Consider the following 17,216-nt stretch of genomic DNA (forward strand, 5'->3'; position numbering starts at 1 on the left):
TGTAATGTCTTGGGTCGACTAGATACAGTAAAATTACATTATGGTTCACAGTTAATCAGTCTGACAAATTAGTCATCACTGCAATACCTGTTGCAAAATACTAATTCATTTCCTCTCTTTACACTTATCACCACAAATTAGCAATTGTAATTACTGGCAGAGGGACTCCACACAAGGCACTGCCTTTCTAAAGTAATGGGGGAAGAAATCCTTCCAACTAATACCTCTTCATATATTGAATCACTTCCAGTAGAGTGGGAGACAAATAGATACATGTTCAGTCAATGACTCGCAGAGTATATTTTTTCATGCTTACTATTTATTTGTGCTATCACCATGAAGCGTTGGCGGCTATTGAATATTGTTCTGTATCATTGGCCCTGCTTGCCCTGGTAACAATTAATCATGCATAAGCCCAGAATATGAGCATTAGCAGACTAGTCAACTCTGGGGATATCATAACTGTGAACCCATTCCCTTACTTGCCCAGCATTCACATGCACAATTTCCATCACTGGTTACTAATCAGACATGAGACCCCTGGCTGATTATTTCCCCTTCCTACTCTGGGGCAACTGAGGCCAGATAGTAGCAGCTCTACCACGCTACTCAGCTCAGTTCAGCTAAGTCAGTACAAATTGAGAGTTGAACAGTAAACCCTGCTGATTTGTCCTTCTTTGTGCTATGCTGGGTAGTGCCTATACAATCAGGGGAAGAATCTATTTATGTTGGCAAAGTACATAAATGCCGGCAATGCTTCATAAAGCTTCAGCCACACAAAGTCTAGCTTTTACTTAATCTCTGTGCAATGTGGAGACAGGAGCTACTGAGCAGTGATTTTCATGGAAATGAGAAGAACAGCAGGCCTCTCTCTAATGAACTCAGTGTCGGCCTTGAATCACGTGTCGCTGGCTTTCTCATAATTCACAGCATGTCCCAATTGACATGCGACAAAAAAGGAAGGGAAAGAAAAAAGCATACTAATTCTTTTGTCCACTGTTCCTTTCTCAAAGTAGAAAGCATTTTCCTTAAAACACACGCGTGCACACAGGAAGGCAAAGTAAACATGAATCTCGCTGGGTGTTTTGTTCAAACGAAGCAGTGTTTACCAAAAGAATAATGGCAAGAAATGCCGACCGTGACTTTCGCCACTGAGCTGTCACAATAGGCAATGTCTGCGAATGGGTTGTTTCCTTCTGCAGCCTGACTGTGGGTAGTTGTTAGCTGCACAGTTGGTGGTGATGGATCAGGGGCGATGTGTAGGGTTGGGATGGAGCAGGGTGGGGAGGATGAAGAGCAGGTGGAGGGGACAGGGCGGGAGGGTGTGCAGGTGGCATTCTCACCCATGTGACCTATTAGTAAAAAGGAGATAGGCAGCCTCCCCATGTGACACTCCAGCTGGTTCGTTTGTGGCAAAGTTAAGGGCAGCGAGGTGACTCTTGTGGGGATAGGAGAAGGTTGGCCCCAGCTTCATTAACCTCCTAGACAAGATGTGTGCGTGACTGAACGACAAAAAGAGGAGAAACAAAATCAATTGTACCATCCACTTCCCCTCTCATTAAAAACATGACACCCGGAGGACTTAAACTGTGACTTTAGGAGGAGGCCAAATATTTTTGTTTAATGGGATACCAAGGTGGAGGTCAAAGGTCCACTGGGCGGAATGGCTAAAATGAGTAAAGGAGAAGGTCAAACCAAAAGTATTGAGCAAGTGGCATTGAGTTTTGGTTTTAAAAGACTTTAAGGAAAGAAATATTGTGAGCAATAAGAGTTCCACAGTGAACTACAATACAACGGCATCATTTTACATAAGTGTATTAGGAAGGGACCAAAGACAATTTAAAATCCTAGCATTGCCTCAAAAACCACACAATAAAGACATTTGTACTGTAGTGCAGATATCACATTTCCTGAACCAACTTGCTCATCTGCAGAGTTCTTTGATATCCAGTTAAGTAAGAGACTTCCATTCTCTCACATTCTATGACTCCAGGTTAAAATCCAACATGTTTATTGGGAATCACAAGCTTTTGGAGTGCTGCTCCTTCATCAAGCATTCTGAAAGTTTCTGATTCCAAATAAACCTGTTGGACTTTAATCTGGTGTTGCGAGACTTCTTACTATGCCCACCCCAGTCCAACACAGGCATGTCCACATCATTTCTATGACTGCCACACCCCTTCTGCCATTATACCTCCCACTCATTCTGAATTCTTCTCTTTTTTATCTCCAAACTTCCTCCTGTCACTTGCACCTTTGTATTTCTTTCCCTGTCTACTGTTCCTCTCTTCCCTCCCTCTGCTTTTCCTCCCCTCCAGTCCCTCTCTCTCTCAAACACACACACACACACACACACACACACACACACACACACACACACACACACACACACACACACACACACACACACACACACACATAGTTACACCCACAGACATAAACAGTGCATCACTAAAGAAGCTGAAAGTAGATATGAGGTATTCTCTTTCACACCACTTACCTCCTCCCGGGGAATAGGGTTCAACAAGAAAGGTGTGAAAATCATCAGCTGCTCCGAGACTACATGAATCCCGGGTGGGGTCGGGAACCTTCTATTATGTTGTTGTAAATGTGTTTGATTTCTGCCTCAGGTTCATTTCAACGGTCCAAAAGTTATTCGTTCTTAATCAGAATAACACGTTCTGACTCAAGGGATGGTTACAGGGGAATATCTCATAGAAATTAGGTATTCCTCTCATCTTCCCCTGATACAACTCAAATCTCTTGGCACCATTCTTCATACATAAAAATGGTCTGAGTGAAAGATAGCATCTGTGCTGGGTATAGTGAGATCTTAAACTGTGATTTAATGAACGTATTTACATTCTCATACCACCTCTTCCTCACTGCAAGGACAAGTTTTGTAAAGCCCAATCCAACTGGATCTGAGACATTGAACGAAAAACAGGCTGCAAGACAAACACTGTTGGTGATAAGTGTCTCCTAGGTGCGTGTCAATGGTGTTAAGGTCATTAGGTCATGAGCAATATTCATTTCAGCATGATGAATATTATCAGGCAGTATACACAGAGGTTTGATTTCTCTTTCCCTGTATGCTGTGATTACTTTACCCAAACTTTTATAAGAACTTTACTTTCATTCAAAGGCACAGATCTTTACACCCCGGACAATGCCCTATGAGGTTCCTCTGACACCCCAACTCACTGACTCCGTGGGAACCGCCCAGAAAGTTTGAACTTGCGATAGACAATTCCCTGCTCCCTGTGACCCTCCAAAAAGATGTTCAACCCGGATACTTCAGACAGTTCTGACTTACTGTCCCTGGATAGTTACCCACAAAATGTTAGACAAAAAAACACTAGTCTCTTACACCACTGTGACCCCGACTTTCACTGACCCCATCAAATCTTTCCACGAAGGAAGGGGTGGCATGGTAGCACAGTGGTTAGCACTGCTGCCTCACAGCGCCAAGGACCTGGGATCAATTCTGGTCTCAGATGACTGCGTGGAGTTTGCATGTTCTCCCTCGGTTTCCTCCAGGTGCTCTGGTTTCCTCCCACAGTCCATAGATGTGCAGGTTAGGTGGATTGGTCATGCCATATTGCCTCTTAGTGACGGGGGACTAGCAGGGTAAATAGGTAGGATTACAGAGATAGGGTAGGATTGTTTTTGGTGCAGGCTTGATGGGCCAAACTGCCTCCTTCTGCACTGCAGGGATTCTATGAACACCTGACAACCTCACAAAGCCTAACCAGAGGGCCTAACATCCCAAACCACTGCTACACAAATATCAAACATGCCTACTATTCTATTGTCTGCCCACACTTTGGATATTGGGCAGAGAGATAGCAGATGGAGTTTCATCTGGACAACTGTGACGTAATGCATTTTGGAAGATCTAAAACCCTTAAGAGTATTGATAGGCAGAGGGATCTGGGTGTACAGGTACACAGGTCACTGAAAATGGCAATGCAGGTGGAGAGGGTAATCAAGAAGGCATATGGCATGCTTGCCATCATCAGCCGGGGCATTGAGTTAAAAATTGACTACTCATGTGTCAGTTTTATAAAACCTTAATTAGGCCGCACTTGGAATACAGTGTTCAATTCAGTCACCACACTAACAAAAGGATGTGGAGGCTTTGGAGAGGGTACAGAAAAGATTTAGCAGGATATTACCTGTTATGGAGGGCATTAGCTATGAGGAGAGGTTGGAGAAACTTGGTTCATTCTCACTGGAACGATGGAGGTTGGGGGTGATCTGATAGAAGTCTACAAGATTATGAGAGGCAGGGATAGTCAGAAGCTTTTTCCCAGGGTGGAAGAATCAATTACTAGGGGGCATAGGTTTAAGTTGGGAGGGGCAAAGTTTAAAGGAAATGTACAAGGCAAATTTTTTTACACACAGGGTGGTGGGTGTCTAGAACTCGCTGCCGGGGGAGGTAGTGGAAGCAGATTCAATGAGTCCAATAACAAACATTACAAATGCAATGGCAATGATCACCAAAGATGGAAGTACAGTGTATTTGTCTGCCTTTTAAGAACCATCTGGACAAATACATGAATAGGATGGGGATAGAGGGATACGATCCCTGGAAGGGTAATGGGTTTTAGTTCAGTTGGGCCGCATGGTCGGTGCAGGCTTGGAGGACCGTAGGGCCTGCTACTGTGCTGTAATTTTCCTTGTTCTTTGTAAATCAGACCACAAGGCTGTGCTCCTGCTCCCAGATTTCAAGCAAAAACTGAAACTGGAGAATCATTAAAGAAAGTCTTGCGATGGTGGTCTGAGGAATTGGATGATCTCCTACGGGACTACTTAGAGTCAGTGGACTGATCAATATTTTAAAACTCTGCGACCAGCCTGAACAGGTACACCACTACAGTAACTGACTTCATTAGTAAGTGTGTGGAAGACTGTGTGCCAAAGAAGCAAATCTGCGTATTCCCTAACCGGAAACCATGGATGAATAGGGATATCCACTGCTTACTGAAATCCAAGTCTGAGACATTCAAGTTAGGCGACCTTGATCTAGACAAGAAATCCAGATATGATCTATGGAGATCCATCAAAAATGCCAAAAGATGTATTGGACCAAGCTAGAGCCCCAGGCTAACCACACAGATTCCCACCGTTTCTGGCAAGGGCTGCAAAACAGAACAAGCTACAACATGAAAGCATGGAAAATTGCTGGCATCAATGCACCCTTCTCCGATGAGTTCAACGCATTCTATGCCTGTTTTGAACAAGAGGTCAGTGAGAGCACACCTCCCCACTGGAAGCCTCGGCTGAACCCCTATCCAAGGTCACTATCTGCACTCGTTAGAGCCTGCTTGAAAGTTGCATTTGCCAGGATTGGGATATAGAACAAGGTGTGGAGCGATGCTAAGTTTTGACTTAATTAATAATTATTCCCATAACATTGCAAGCTGTTCTCAGTTTGTGCACAGGCTCACAGCATACGTCCCTAAGCAGGAAAAGAACTTGTACTGTCTATATTACAGTGGTCAACATCCAAGGATAATCGTGAGGAATAAATCAGTGAGTGTAGGATAGATCATAAACCCGAGATTGAGTTAATTCATCAGTTCACCTGAAAGCACAAATTTTAGCATGCAGTGCTGCAAACAGCTTCATGCACATCAGTTTTCTTTGTAATGGTTCCAAACCTTTTTGACAGGAGTTAATCTGTTTATTTTAAATAAGTTAATGCTTCCACTAAAACTATAGACAGATGTCATACTGTCACTAACAGCTCGGCCGCTAATAATGATGACAGTAATTTTTAACCTTGTGCATTTTTATGATTAAATAAAAAATGAAATATATTTGAAATGCAAGTTCCCAAAAGAGGAAACAATGTTGCTATGTATGTTCTTAGGAAAAGAGAAAATTGGTGCAGTAGGCCATTCAGCCCCTTGAGCCTACTGTGTCATTCAATACGATCATGGCTGATATCAACACCCTACACCAGCTCTCCTTGATGTCTTTGGGTGTCGAAAAATCAATCTATTTCCTCCTTAAATATATTCAGTGACTTAGCCTCCACAGCCTTCTGTGGTAGAGAATTCTACAGGTTCACCATCCTCTGAGTAAAAAAAATTCTCTGCATCCCAGTCCTAAAAGGCCTACTCCATATCCTGAAGTTCTGATCCCTTGGACTAGATCTTCCCCCACTACCTCCCAGCTGCAGAAAACAACATATCTATATCCAGTCTGTCCAGTGATGTCAGGATTTTGCATGCTTTGCTGAGATTCCCTCTTTTTTCTAAACTCTACTGAATACAGGCCTGGTTGACTCAATCACTCATGCGTCAATCCTGCCATCCCAGGAATCAGTCCGGTGAACTTTCGCTGCAGTCCCTCTATGGCAAGTGATATCCGTTCTAAGGTAAGGAAATCAAAACTGCACACAATACACAAGGTGAGGCGTCACCAAGGCCCTGTACAGCTGCAGTAAGACATCCTTGCTCCTGGACTCAAATCCTCTCACAATGAAGTCAACATAAGACCATAAGACACAGGAGCAGAATTAGGCCACTCGGCCCATTGAGTCTGCTCCACCATTCAATCATGGCTGATCTTTTTCTCATCCCTATTCTCCTGACTTTTCCCCATAACTCCTGATCCCCTTATTAATCAAGAACCTACCTACCTCTGCCTTAAAGACATAGAATTGCCTTCCTAATTGTGTCTGCATGCTTGCTTTCAGTGATTGGAGGTTCTAGGACACTCAAGTACCCCTTTGTACCTGCCAAGTATTTCCCTCTCACACAACTTGTCTAAATTGCCTAGAAGACTCCTAATATCCTCTGTACCACTCATCTTCCTACCTACTTTTGTATCATCAGCAAATTTGGAAATACTAAATTTGATTTCCTCATCCAAACCAATTTGCTTGCTCTATTATACCAACCACCAGTCCACTGGAAAAAAAACTTGATTAGTGGAATTCAAGGAAGTATGGTATATGTACTAAGCCTGAGGCAGGTCCTTGTCTCGTTGTCTGATGATGCTTCATTCCAAGCTCTTCCACTTTGTATTTTGTGTCAGCGGTGGTTTGCTATTGCTTTCCACTCTCACGCACAGTGCAAGAAGCAGGCCCAAAGATCTTGACCAGAACTTAGTTCTAAATGTTGATCTTGACTTACTGTTGTCTTTCCTGAAGCTACTTAGAAATGAAAGAACCATACCAGTATATTGTGAATCACATTATTCCCATTAGTGTCAGTGAGGTACACAGGAATTCTACTGTACCACCCATCACGGAATCGGAACAAGGGAGGGGCGGACAATGGAAATGACCTTTGTCCTCGGGCAAGATTTTTTGGTCTTATTGGAGTGATGCTCATAGTCTAGGTCAAAGAATGAGGGACAGTACACCACAGGAGCAGGCCCTTTGGTCCACAAAGTCTGTGCTGACACAGATGCCTATCTAAATCTAATCTTTTCTTTCCTCTACGTGGTCCATATCCTTCTATTCCCTGCCTATTTATGTACCTATCCAGATGCCTCTTGAAGGCAGATACAACAGTTAGCCTGCCTTGATTTGTGAATGTGGAATAGAATCATAGAATCCCTGCAGTACATTACAGTACAGTACAATTATTGGGTGAGATGGAGGCCATCTCACCCAATAAGTCTATACCAACCACTGTGCTGGTTTGTATTATTGTACGTCTGCAGCACTGTAAAAGTCTAGTTTCACAAATAAAGCTGATGTACCTGGAGTTAAATTTCCACCTGGACCCAGTAAACTATTTTTGAATTGATCTAATGGTCTTATGCATTCTCTGCAAGTACCTCTGTTTTGCAATTTCTATAAATCTTCCAGGAGAGATTATTTTGAGTTATAGTAAACTGCAATGGAAAGCAGCGGTGCTGAAAATTTGTACTCCAGAACCATCTGCACCCTTAGCCAAACTGTTCCAGTAAAGCTACTGCAATACTAACATCTAACTGGCAATATGGAAACTTACCCACGTATGTCCTATATACAAAACGCAGGTCAAATCCAACCTGGCCAATAACTGCCCCAGCAGTCGATCATCAGCAAAGTGACGGAAAATGTTGTCGACGGCGCTATCAGGCAGCACTTGCTCAGCATAAGCTGCTCATTGATTCTCAGTTTGGATTCCACCAGGGCCACTCAACTCCTGACCTCATTGCAGCTTTAAGCCAAAGATGCTGAACTCCAGAGGTGAGGTGAGAGTGACTGCCCTGAACATCAAGGAAGCATTTGACTGAGTATGGCCCCAAGGAGTCCTGGCAAAACTGGAGAAAATGGGAATCGGGGGATAATTCTCCATTGGTTGGAGTCATAGCTAGGACAAAAGGTGCTATTTGTGGTTGTTGTAGATCAATCACCTCAGTTCAGCCAGGACAAAACAGCCCACTTGAATGCTATCCCTTCCAGAAAGTACCAATTCCTCCACCACCGATAAATGATAGCAGTAGTGTGCACCATCTACAAGATGCCCTGCAAGAACTCACCAAGTTTTCTGCGACAGCAGCTTCTAAAACCACAATGACTACCATATAATAGGACAAAAGCAGCAGATACTTGGGAACACCACTACCTGGAGGTTCCCCTCCAAGTTACTCACTATCCTGACTTGGAAATATATCACCATTCTTTCACTGTCGCTGGGTCAAAATCCTGGAATTCCCTAACAGCACAGTGGCTGCACCTACACCTCAGGGACTGTAGCAATTCAAGAAGGCTGCTCACCACCACCTTCTGAATGGTAACTAGAGATGGACAATAAATGCTGACCTAGCCAGGGACATCCACATCCCATAAATACCACAGGACATCACCACAGGAGTTCCTCAAGCTAATGTCCTCGGCCCAACCATCTTCATCTGTTCCAACAGTGATCTTCCCTCCAAAATATGGTCAGAAGTGGGGATGTGCGCTGAAGATTGCACAACACTCAGCACCATTCATGACTCCTCATATACTGATACTGATATCCATGCCTAAATGCAGCAAGACTTGGACAACATTAGAGTTTGGGTTGATAAGTAGCGAGTAACATTGCACTATACAAGTGCCTGCTAATGACTACAGTGAAAGAGAATCTAACCATCTCCCTTGACATTCAATGACATTGCTATCACTGAATCCCCCACTATCAATACCCTAGCCTTACCAGAAACTGAAGTGGACTCTATTAAAGATGTTGGAAGCTGGAGTGTTTAAACTCCTACAGTAGAAATTATTAAACATTGCATATTCCTACTGCTTAAACTGTGGGAGGTGCTTGTGAAACTTATTGTGTTAACATAGTGTTAGTTGAATTTTTGTAAGTATGAGGGGGTACATTGACATTCTAACCAGGTGTTCACACACCATAGGAGCACTACTAGAGTAGTGCTGAAGTACGTCAAAATGCCAAATACTCAAAGCTGAGTGCCTCAATGTGCTCGCAAGGTGCTTGAAGGTGTCTGTAATTTATTTGCAGGTCTCATGGCAGTTAACGATGCAGTGTAACCTTGCAAGATCATTATTCTACTTACACAGATGAGAGCATCATGAGATATTTCAAGGAGTTTTTCTATTGTACAAATGCAGCTGACAGAAAGTGTGCAACACGCCCTCTGTCCATGTGCTGCACTGAATACATTTCCTGATGTTTAATAAACCAACAGCATCCTTCACACACAGCTACTGGGAAAAGGTGAAGGTTGCTGTTCCTTAACAGGAACCCTGGAGAGTAGGCATGCTAAAGGCACCTCGAGGTTAAATGTCAAGAGATCACTGGCAGCACAAACCCTTCTTTGTTGGCATGACTTTTTCTAAAGAACAGGCACAGAAACCAATGTTGAGCTCAATCTCACTTCTGAACACCACTGATGACAAAAACTGAATTTTGTCATTGGAAATGCTGTTTTACGAGGCACATTTCCATTTAATAAGCTGAATTTGCAGGAGTCTGCAGCATGCAAAAAGATGGACAACAGCGTTACACATCTGGTGTTTGCATTCGAACCTGGGATGCACAGAAAGGTTTATGTCAAATGAGTTGAGGTTGTTTCAGTCTCTAATTTGGCACTAAATTGGCAATCTCTTTCAGAGACACACAGCATGGATGGTGTGTGAAACAAGAAAATAACTGGACACCTTCAATAGAAAGTATTCCATTGCCAGTTTAATCTCACTTTGATCTGGAGTAAGATCAGCAAAGCCGTCGTGTAAATAGCATACAGTTGCCATATGCTGCACGTATTATGTTTGTTGGCTGTACCAGTGCCTGCTTTTGCACTGAATGCAGTGTCGGTAGGCCACACAATAGGACAATGGCATCTCCTTAAAAGGCTGAACATGCTCCTTTTATCTGCTGTTCTGATAATTTTGAAGAGAAAATGTATAATGCATATACAGGTTCTCCGCTATAAAGAGAGACTTAATCTTTCATCTTTTTCATTTGAGACTGCGTTAGACGACAGATGACTCCATGCAACACTTAATTTTTTAAGCTGTGTTTCCTCATAAAATATTAATTCTCTGGAGTCATAAATGTTAAGCAAAAACAAAATGAGAATTCTCTCCATGGATTATCTCCAAGTCTTTTTTCCCTTTGGCCTTTTGAGGCCAAGGACCATTTGTGACAGATTGATAAAGTAACAAGATTTGCACTTGTCAGTTCTTTCAAAGTCTGAATTTACCTCTCATTTGATTTACATGTCATTGAGACCAGCATAATTCCAATTTGATCAGAATGAAAAAGTGTCAGTTGTGATGTGAAAATCAGCTACTGTCAAGAAAGCCCTGGTCATCATTGCAGAATCAGTTTACATAATCAAGCAATTGAAGAAATTGGATATGTTCACTTATTGCAGGATGCATTTGCATATTATTATATCCCTGTTCCCTCTCCAGTATTTCTCATCAAGCACTCAGACTGACACTAACTGATGGTGAGAGCAGTTTCTTAGGTCTTGGTGGTGCTCCAGTGCCATCAGCAAATGGTTGTTCCTTATACACGAGTGCGGTGAGAGTCAAGGATACTCGTAGAGCAGATTATTCCATTGTTCGAGTTCTTTGCACTGCCCTTACTTATTCCATTCTTACGTTTCTGCTGTTGCAGCTAAACTATTTATCACAATGGATAGACCAGCTGTCATTATATTCTTGCATTAGGAAGCCTGAAAAAATCCATATCTGGCCACCTACTTTTCCTTACTTTAGATGTTGTCCTCTGTTACATCATTCATAGCCTCTTCAAAATCCACACCCAGCCAATTTGTTTGGTGGATCTGGGGCAACAATGCACAATGAGCTCCATCGCATCCCCACGTCCTTGTCATTTGATGGGCTCCATTAGTTTCCAGTGCACCCAGTACACTCTTTGATCCTTTCACAACTGGGGACAGCTTCTCCCTATCTATTCTGTCCAGACCTTTCGTGATTCTGAATAACTCTATCAAATCTCCTCTCAGTTTTATTTTCTCCAAGGAAACAGTCCTAACTTCTCCAATCTATTTTCGTAACTGAAGTTTCTTATCCTGGAACCATTCTCTTGAATCCTTTCTGCACTCTCTCCAATGCTGTTGTATCTTTCCTAAAATGCGGAGCCCAAAACTGTACTCCAGCTGAGGCTAAACAGGTATCTTATTGAAGTTTAACACTTGCTCTTGTACTCTATGTCCTTATTAATAAAGCCAGGGATGTGCTTTATTAATCACACTCTCAACCTGTTCTGCCAACGTCAATGACTTATACACATACACACCCAGGTCCCTCTGCTTCTGCACCCCCTTTAGGGTTGTATCATTTATTTTGTATAGTTTCTGTGTTTTTCCAACCAAAATGAAGCAATTCACATTTCTCCCCTTTGAACTCGTCTGCCCATTTTACCAACTTGACTGCATCCTTTTGGAGTTCTACACTATCCTCCTGGGCAACACAGTGGCACAGTGGTTGGCACTAGTCCCTCACAGTGCCAGAGACCTGGGTTCGATTCCGGGCTTGGGTGACTGTCTGTGTGAAACTGCACATTCTCCCCGTGTCTGCTTGGGTTTCCTGCGGGTGTTCTGGTTTCCTCGCAAAGTCCAAAAATGTGCAGGTTAGATTGATTGGCCATGCCAAATTGCTCCTTCGTGTCAGGGAGATTGGTAGGGTAAACATGTAGGTTATGGAGATTGGACCTGGGTGGGATTGTTATCGGTGCAGGCTCAATGGGTCAAATGGCTTCCTTCTGCACTGTAGGTATTCTATGATTTTCCTCACAATTCACAATGCTTCTGAGTTTTGTATCGTCTGCAAATTTTGAAATTACGTCCTGTACGTTGAGGTCTTGATCAATAATAAATGCAGTAAACATACTGTTATCCAACACTGTAACAACCAGAATTCTCTACCAACTGGAATTTTTGATATTTCCTGAATGTGGGTCATTGTTTTACCAACTGGAAGACATTCAGATATTATCTACAACCCGAAAATTTCCCAGTTCACCTCAGTACAGCTAGCCAAGTTCTGAGTGGGGGCCCTGCGCCCCTGCTAATACATTCTGAAAGACATGCTAGTTAGGTGCAATGACCAGAACTGGCACCGGACTGTGGCGACTAGGGGAATTTCACAGTAACTTCATTGCAGTATTAATGTAAACATTACTTGTGACTAAAAATAAACTTTAACTTGAACTTTACTTATTGTTCACAGTTACCATTATGACAGCAAATGAACCACAGAAAATCTGCGCTGAGGAGCACACAAGAGTTTGTAGACTAAAGCAGATTTGACATCTGTAGACGTATTCCAAAGGATGAGAATCAGAAGGTTTCGATGAAAGAATGGAATGTTGGTAGAAAAATGCTCTGAAGAAGAAAAATTCTGTGAAGAGGACGAAGGAGCTTGTGCTTTTGAAATATTGATTATATTTGTTGAAAGGCAGACTTGTTGCTCTGCATGGGAAGTTATGCATTCACATATTCTGCACTTTTCTTTGATGAAGAAAAGGCAGAAGGCAAATAACGAAGCTGACATCAGGGGTTTATTCAATAAAACTATCCAGAGCTTGTACTAGGACTCAATCTCCTACATCTTCCACCTTTTCAGGAACATCTAAAGATGCTGAGGATCAATTCTATAGTAGCACAGTGGTTAGCATGGCTGCCTCACATCACCAGGGACCCAGGTTTGATTCCTGGCTTGGATCGCAGTCTGTGGCAGGGTCAGATGGATTGGCCAAGTTAAATTCTCCCTCAGTTTACCCAAATAAGGGCCAGATTGTTGCAACTAGGGGATGTTCATGGTAACTTCATTGCAGTGTTAATGTAAGCCTACTTGTGACACTACTAAACATTAAACTTCCTATTTCTTCCTATTTCTCCTAGAGTAGATAAATAGAATCCTTACAGTGCAGAAGGAGGCTATTCAGCCCATTGAGTCTGTACTGCCCGCAATCCCACCCAGACCCTATTCCCACAACCCTCATTTACCCTGCTAATCCCCTGACACTAGGATCAATTTAGCACAGCCAAACGTACTAACCTGCGCAGCTTTGGACTGTGGGAGGAAACTGGAGTCCAGATTTGAACCCGGGCCCCTGGTGCTGTGAGACAGCAGTACTAACCACTGTGCCACCGTGCTGCCCCCTTAGACTCAATATCCTCAGATTCAGAACCAAGAAACTGGGCTGCCAGTTACCTGTCCAGTTGAAAGAATCACTTCTGTGGAAATTGGTTAAAGAAAGGATTATACTCCACTATCAAGATCCTCATTAGTTAGGATTACCATGAAGGATAGTCACTTGAATAAGTTACGTAGAGTTTTGGCATCAATGGAATGATGCTGCTTCGAAAGCTGGGAGGAGAAATTTGAAAAGGAATCAGCAATTAGAATCACATATCACCCGTTATCCAGGTGCATATTCGACTAATGTATTCATGGAATTTTTAATCAGATCTCTTTGAATAATAATTGACTAAGTGTCAGTTTAATTACCCTCGTAACACATAAACCAGGTACACCTCTCTCATGCAACTCAAGGTCAAGTTCACCTTGGGCTCCCTTTCTGCTCTGATAATTGGTGAAGGGTGACAATAGTACATCAGAAACCTCTGTTTTTGATTTGTTTTATCTTTGGACTCTTTTGCTACTTCAACTCTTTATGCCTTCCTATGTTGCCTCATTGTTTCTTGTTATTGCTGACCAGCCAAAGGGAATCATCAGCAATTTAGTCTTCCCTCATGGTTCTTATGGGATGAGATTTAATGGCTGCATTAGAAGAGGGCGCAAAGCATGCCATGGCCACTCAATTTCACCAGAGGCCAAAAACGGGATTTAGACCAGTGAGGTTTCCAATCGCAGCCTTCCCTCTCTTACAAGAAGCATTCATGACAGCGACATCCTCAGCCAGCCACAGATCTCTGGAATCTTGGAGGGTCACCCCAGGAAACAGGAATGATTTTCTGTGGGGGGCAAGGGATAAACCCTCAGGTCGTGGCTGATGATGCTAGTACAGAGGCCACAGCCTGTAGCAGAGACCAGGTACAATGAGGCTCACAGTGCCCCCGAGCTATCATTGAGCAATTCATCAGCCTGTTAAAGATGAAGCTCTGCTTCCTCAATAGGTCCAGAGGGGCCCTTGAATTCAGCCCCCCAGAGAATCTCCCACATTGTCATGGTCTGCTGTGCCCGGCACAACCTGGCTGTACAGCAGAGTGATGACTGAGAATGACCTCAGCAGCTGCATGTCTCCTCAGATGAGGAAGACGTGTTGAGGAAGAGCCTGATTCAAGTCCAGAGGTCAGGCAGGGGTAAGAGTGCACATAGACAGGGGGACTGGAAGTGCCCTCCTCACCTCCTGCTTCACGAAGGTGGAATAGCTTTCTGTCCGACAGTGTTAGCTCCTTTGTTCTCGAGATGGCTTAGTGACAAGAGTCTAGGGTTCACTGAATCATGCCTGAATCCTATCACTGCGAGTGAAACATTTACACTGAGAGGACCTGACCATCTAGCAGACTTTGAGAGCCAATGAGAAGAGCTGTGTCCCAATGGGACATTATGGGAGGAGGACTAGAGATGTTGAGGTGGTGAAGAACAATAATATTTAATTCATTGACATGTCCAACTTTAACATGCAACACTGCCGCCCCCCCCACCACCACTATCTGCACCTAACTTCACCCATGCTCACACTACAATTCCTTGCACTTGCCAACTCTCCCACCACTTCTAGGTGTGTTCCAGGAATGCACATCAGAGATGGAGGTGGTCTATGGATTTCCACATTCTGTTGCCTGACTTACCCTTGGTGGGTGTGCTTTGAAGGGCCAGGGCCTGGAGGGCCCTGGCCTACTTTTGGGTGGCCCTGGTGTTGCCCTTCGCCCTGTTCTGCCCACTCTGCCTGAGTTATGCCAGTCTCAGGAAGGGGGGATTCAGGTCAGCTGATCACTCCTAAGCTCCCCTGGGGTGGAGCACTCCAGCACTCCTTCCTCTTTCCATGGTTACTCCATGCGACAGAGAGGCAGCTGGAGTGAGCTGTAGAAGCCTCAATATCATCTAACTCTGCCAGTCCTGGAGGTCCACCATTGCCTAAACAATACAGTGAAGTCCTCATCCATGGTCCTCAGGGACTGAGCCATGCGTTGGCGTTCTCCTGTCATGGATCTGACCTCTTCCCTTGGTTTTCCAATGCAGACACTACACTCGTATGTTGGCCTCGTACATTGCCGGCACCACTGCCTGTGACAGAAGGCTTTGGGACTCCTCCGTTCAGCCTTGCAGTTGCAGGAACGTTGCTGGCAACTCCTCAGCTTTTGCATCTCTAACAGCTGAGTGACAAATGTGTTCAGAGACACAGCACCTGGCTGGGGCACAGCTGTCCCCTGAGATCTAGTAGACCTCCAACTGTCCATTCCCTGGGACGTTGTTGCCTCCATGTGCATCAGAAGCGATGCAGTGTCCCAGAAGCCTGCCTGCTAAAGTCACCCACCGACGTGTGTGTCTCTGTGCTGCTGGACCATGTGGGTGACATGTTCAATGCCCTCCTCCAACATCTCCTCCAAGGTGGTGTCGAGAATGAGCGGTGAGACACTGCTGGTTAACTTGCCAGGTTAATCAGTTCCTACTAGAAAAGGGACATGGTTTTAACACATTGTCTGGTCAAGGGTTTAAACTACACAGAACTTAGTTGAGTTTGGATATCAAGATGAATATGCAAAGACGCTGGCAGGCCCACCTCCCTTTCAGCACAGGTCCGTTCCTACTCGTCGTCTCTGAGCTCCAGGGCTCTCTCCTTGTGAGGAATCAGGATCCTCAGCTTGGGCAGCCCACCGCCCTTTTACTCTTGCTGCTGGCAGTGTTGGGCAAGCTTTTTCTGCCAGAATGCTAATGGGGACAATGTGAGCTGGTGCTCAGTGGGTCAGAGGTCAAAGATACCTGGCATGAGTAGGAAGGGGTTCTAATGAAGAGTGCTGTGGGAGTTGGGTGAGGTTTGAGGATGATGGTGGGAGGTTGGTTGCTAGGCCCTGCAAGGTGGCAGCATGCAAGATTGAGGTGACATTCCGGGAGGGGGGAGGTGGGGGCAGGGGAGGGTGACGGAAGGGTGGAGTGCAGAGAGGGGCACTTGTCCTGACAGAGTGGAATAGGTCATTCATCTTCTAACAGTTCTGCACCACTACCCACTTGATCAGGCTGCTGGCACTGAGCAGTGGTTCGTCACCTTGCGAGAGTAACCTGCCTCTCCTCCATATGGCACACTAGTTAGCACCGCTGCCTCACAGCACCAGGGACCCAGGTTCGGTTCCCGGCTTGAGTGACTGTGTGGAGTTTGCACATTCTCCCCATGTCTGCATGGGTTTCCTCCAGGTGCTCCGGTTTCCTCCCACAGTCTGAAAGACACGCTGGTTAGGTGCACTGACCCAAACAGGCGAGGGAATTCTAACAGTAACTTCATTGCAGTGTTAATATAAGCCTACTCGTGACTAATAAATAAACTTTAACTTTAAAAACTTTACATATGGGTGGGGGCACCCTTAGTGAATCAAGGAGCAGGTTTCCTCACTGCCATTCTCCTGGCTTGAATGGCAGCAAGCACTGAGGAGCAGTTTAAATGCAGCACCCCTTTCATTGATGTGCTCAGATGATGCCCGTGGTGGGCAAATCAGATACTTCCCATCTCAATTGCAGCATTTTCCACGTGGAGAAAATATATTTTTTCAAATGCCTGGAAATTGCAATGCACGTCGTGCCGCTAGGGCCAGTG

The sequence above is a fragment of the Carcharhinus amblyrhynchos genome, chromosome 1 (assembly GCF_965287045.1).
Source record: "Carcharhinus amblyrhynchos chromosome 1, sCarAmb.v2.hapA, whole genome shotgun sequence".
In the NCBI taxonomy this organism is placed as follows: domain Eukaryota; kingdom Metazoa; phylum Chordata; class Chondrichthyes; order Carcharhiniformes; family Carcharhinidae; genus Carcharhinus; species Carcharhinus amblyrhynchos.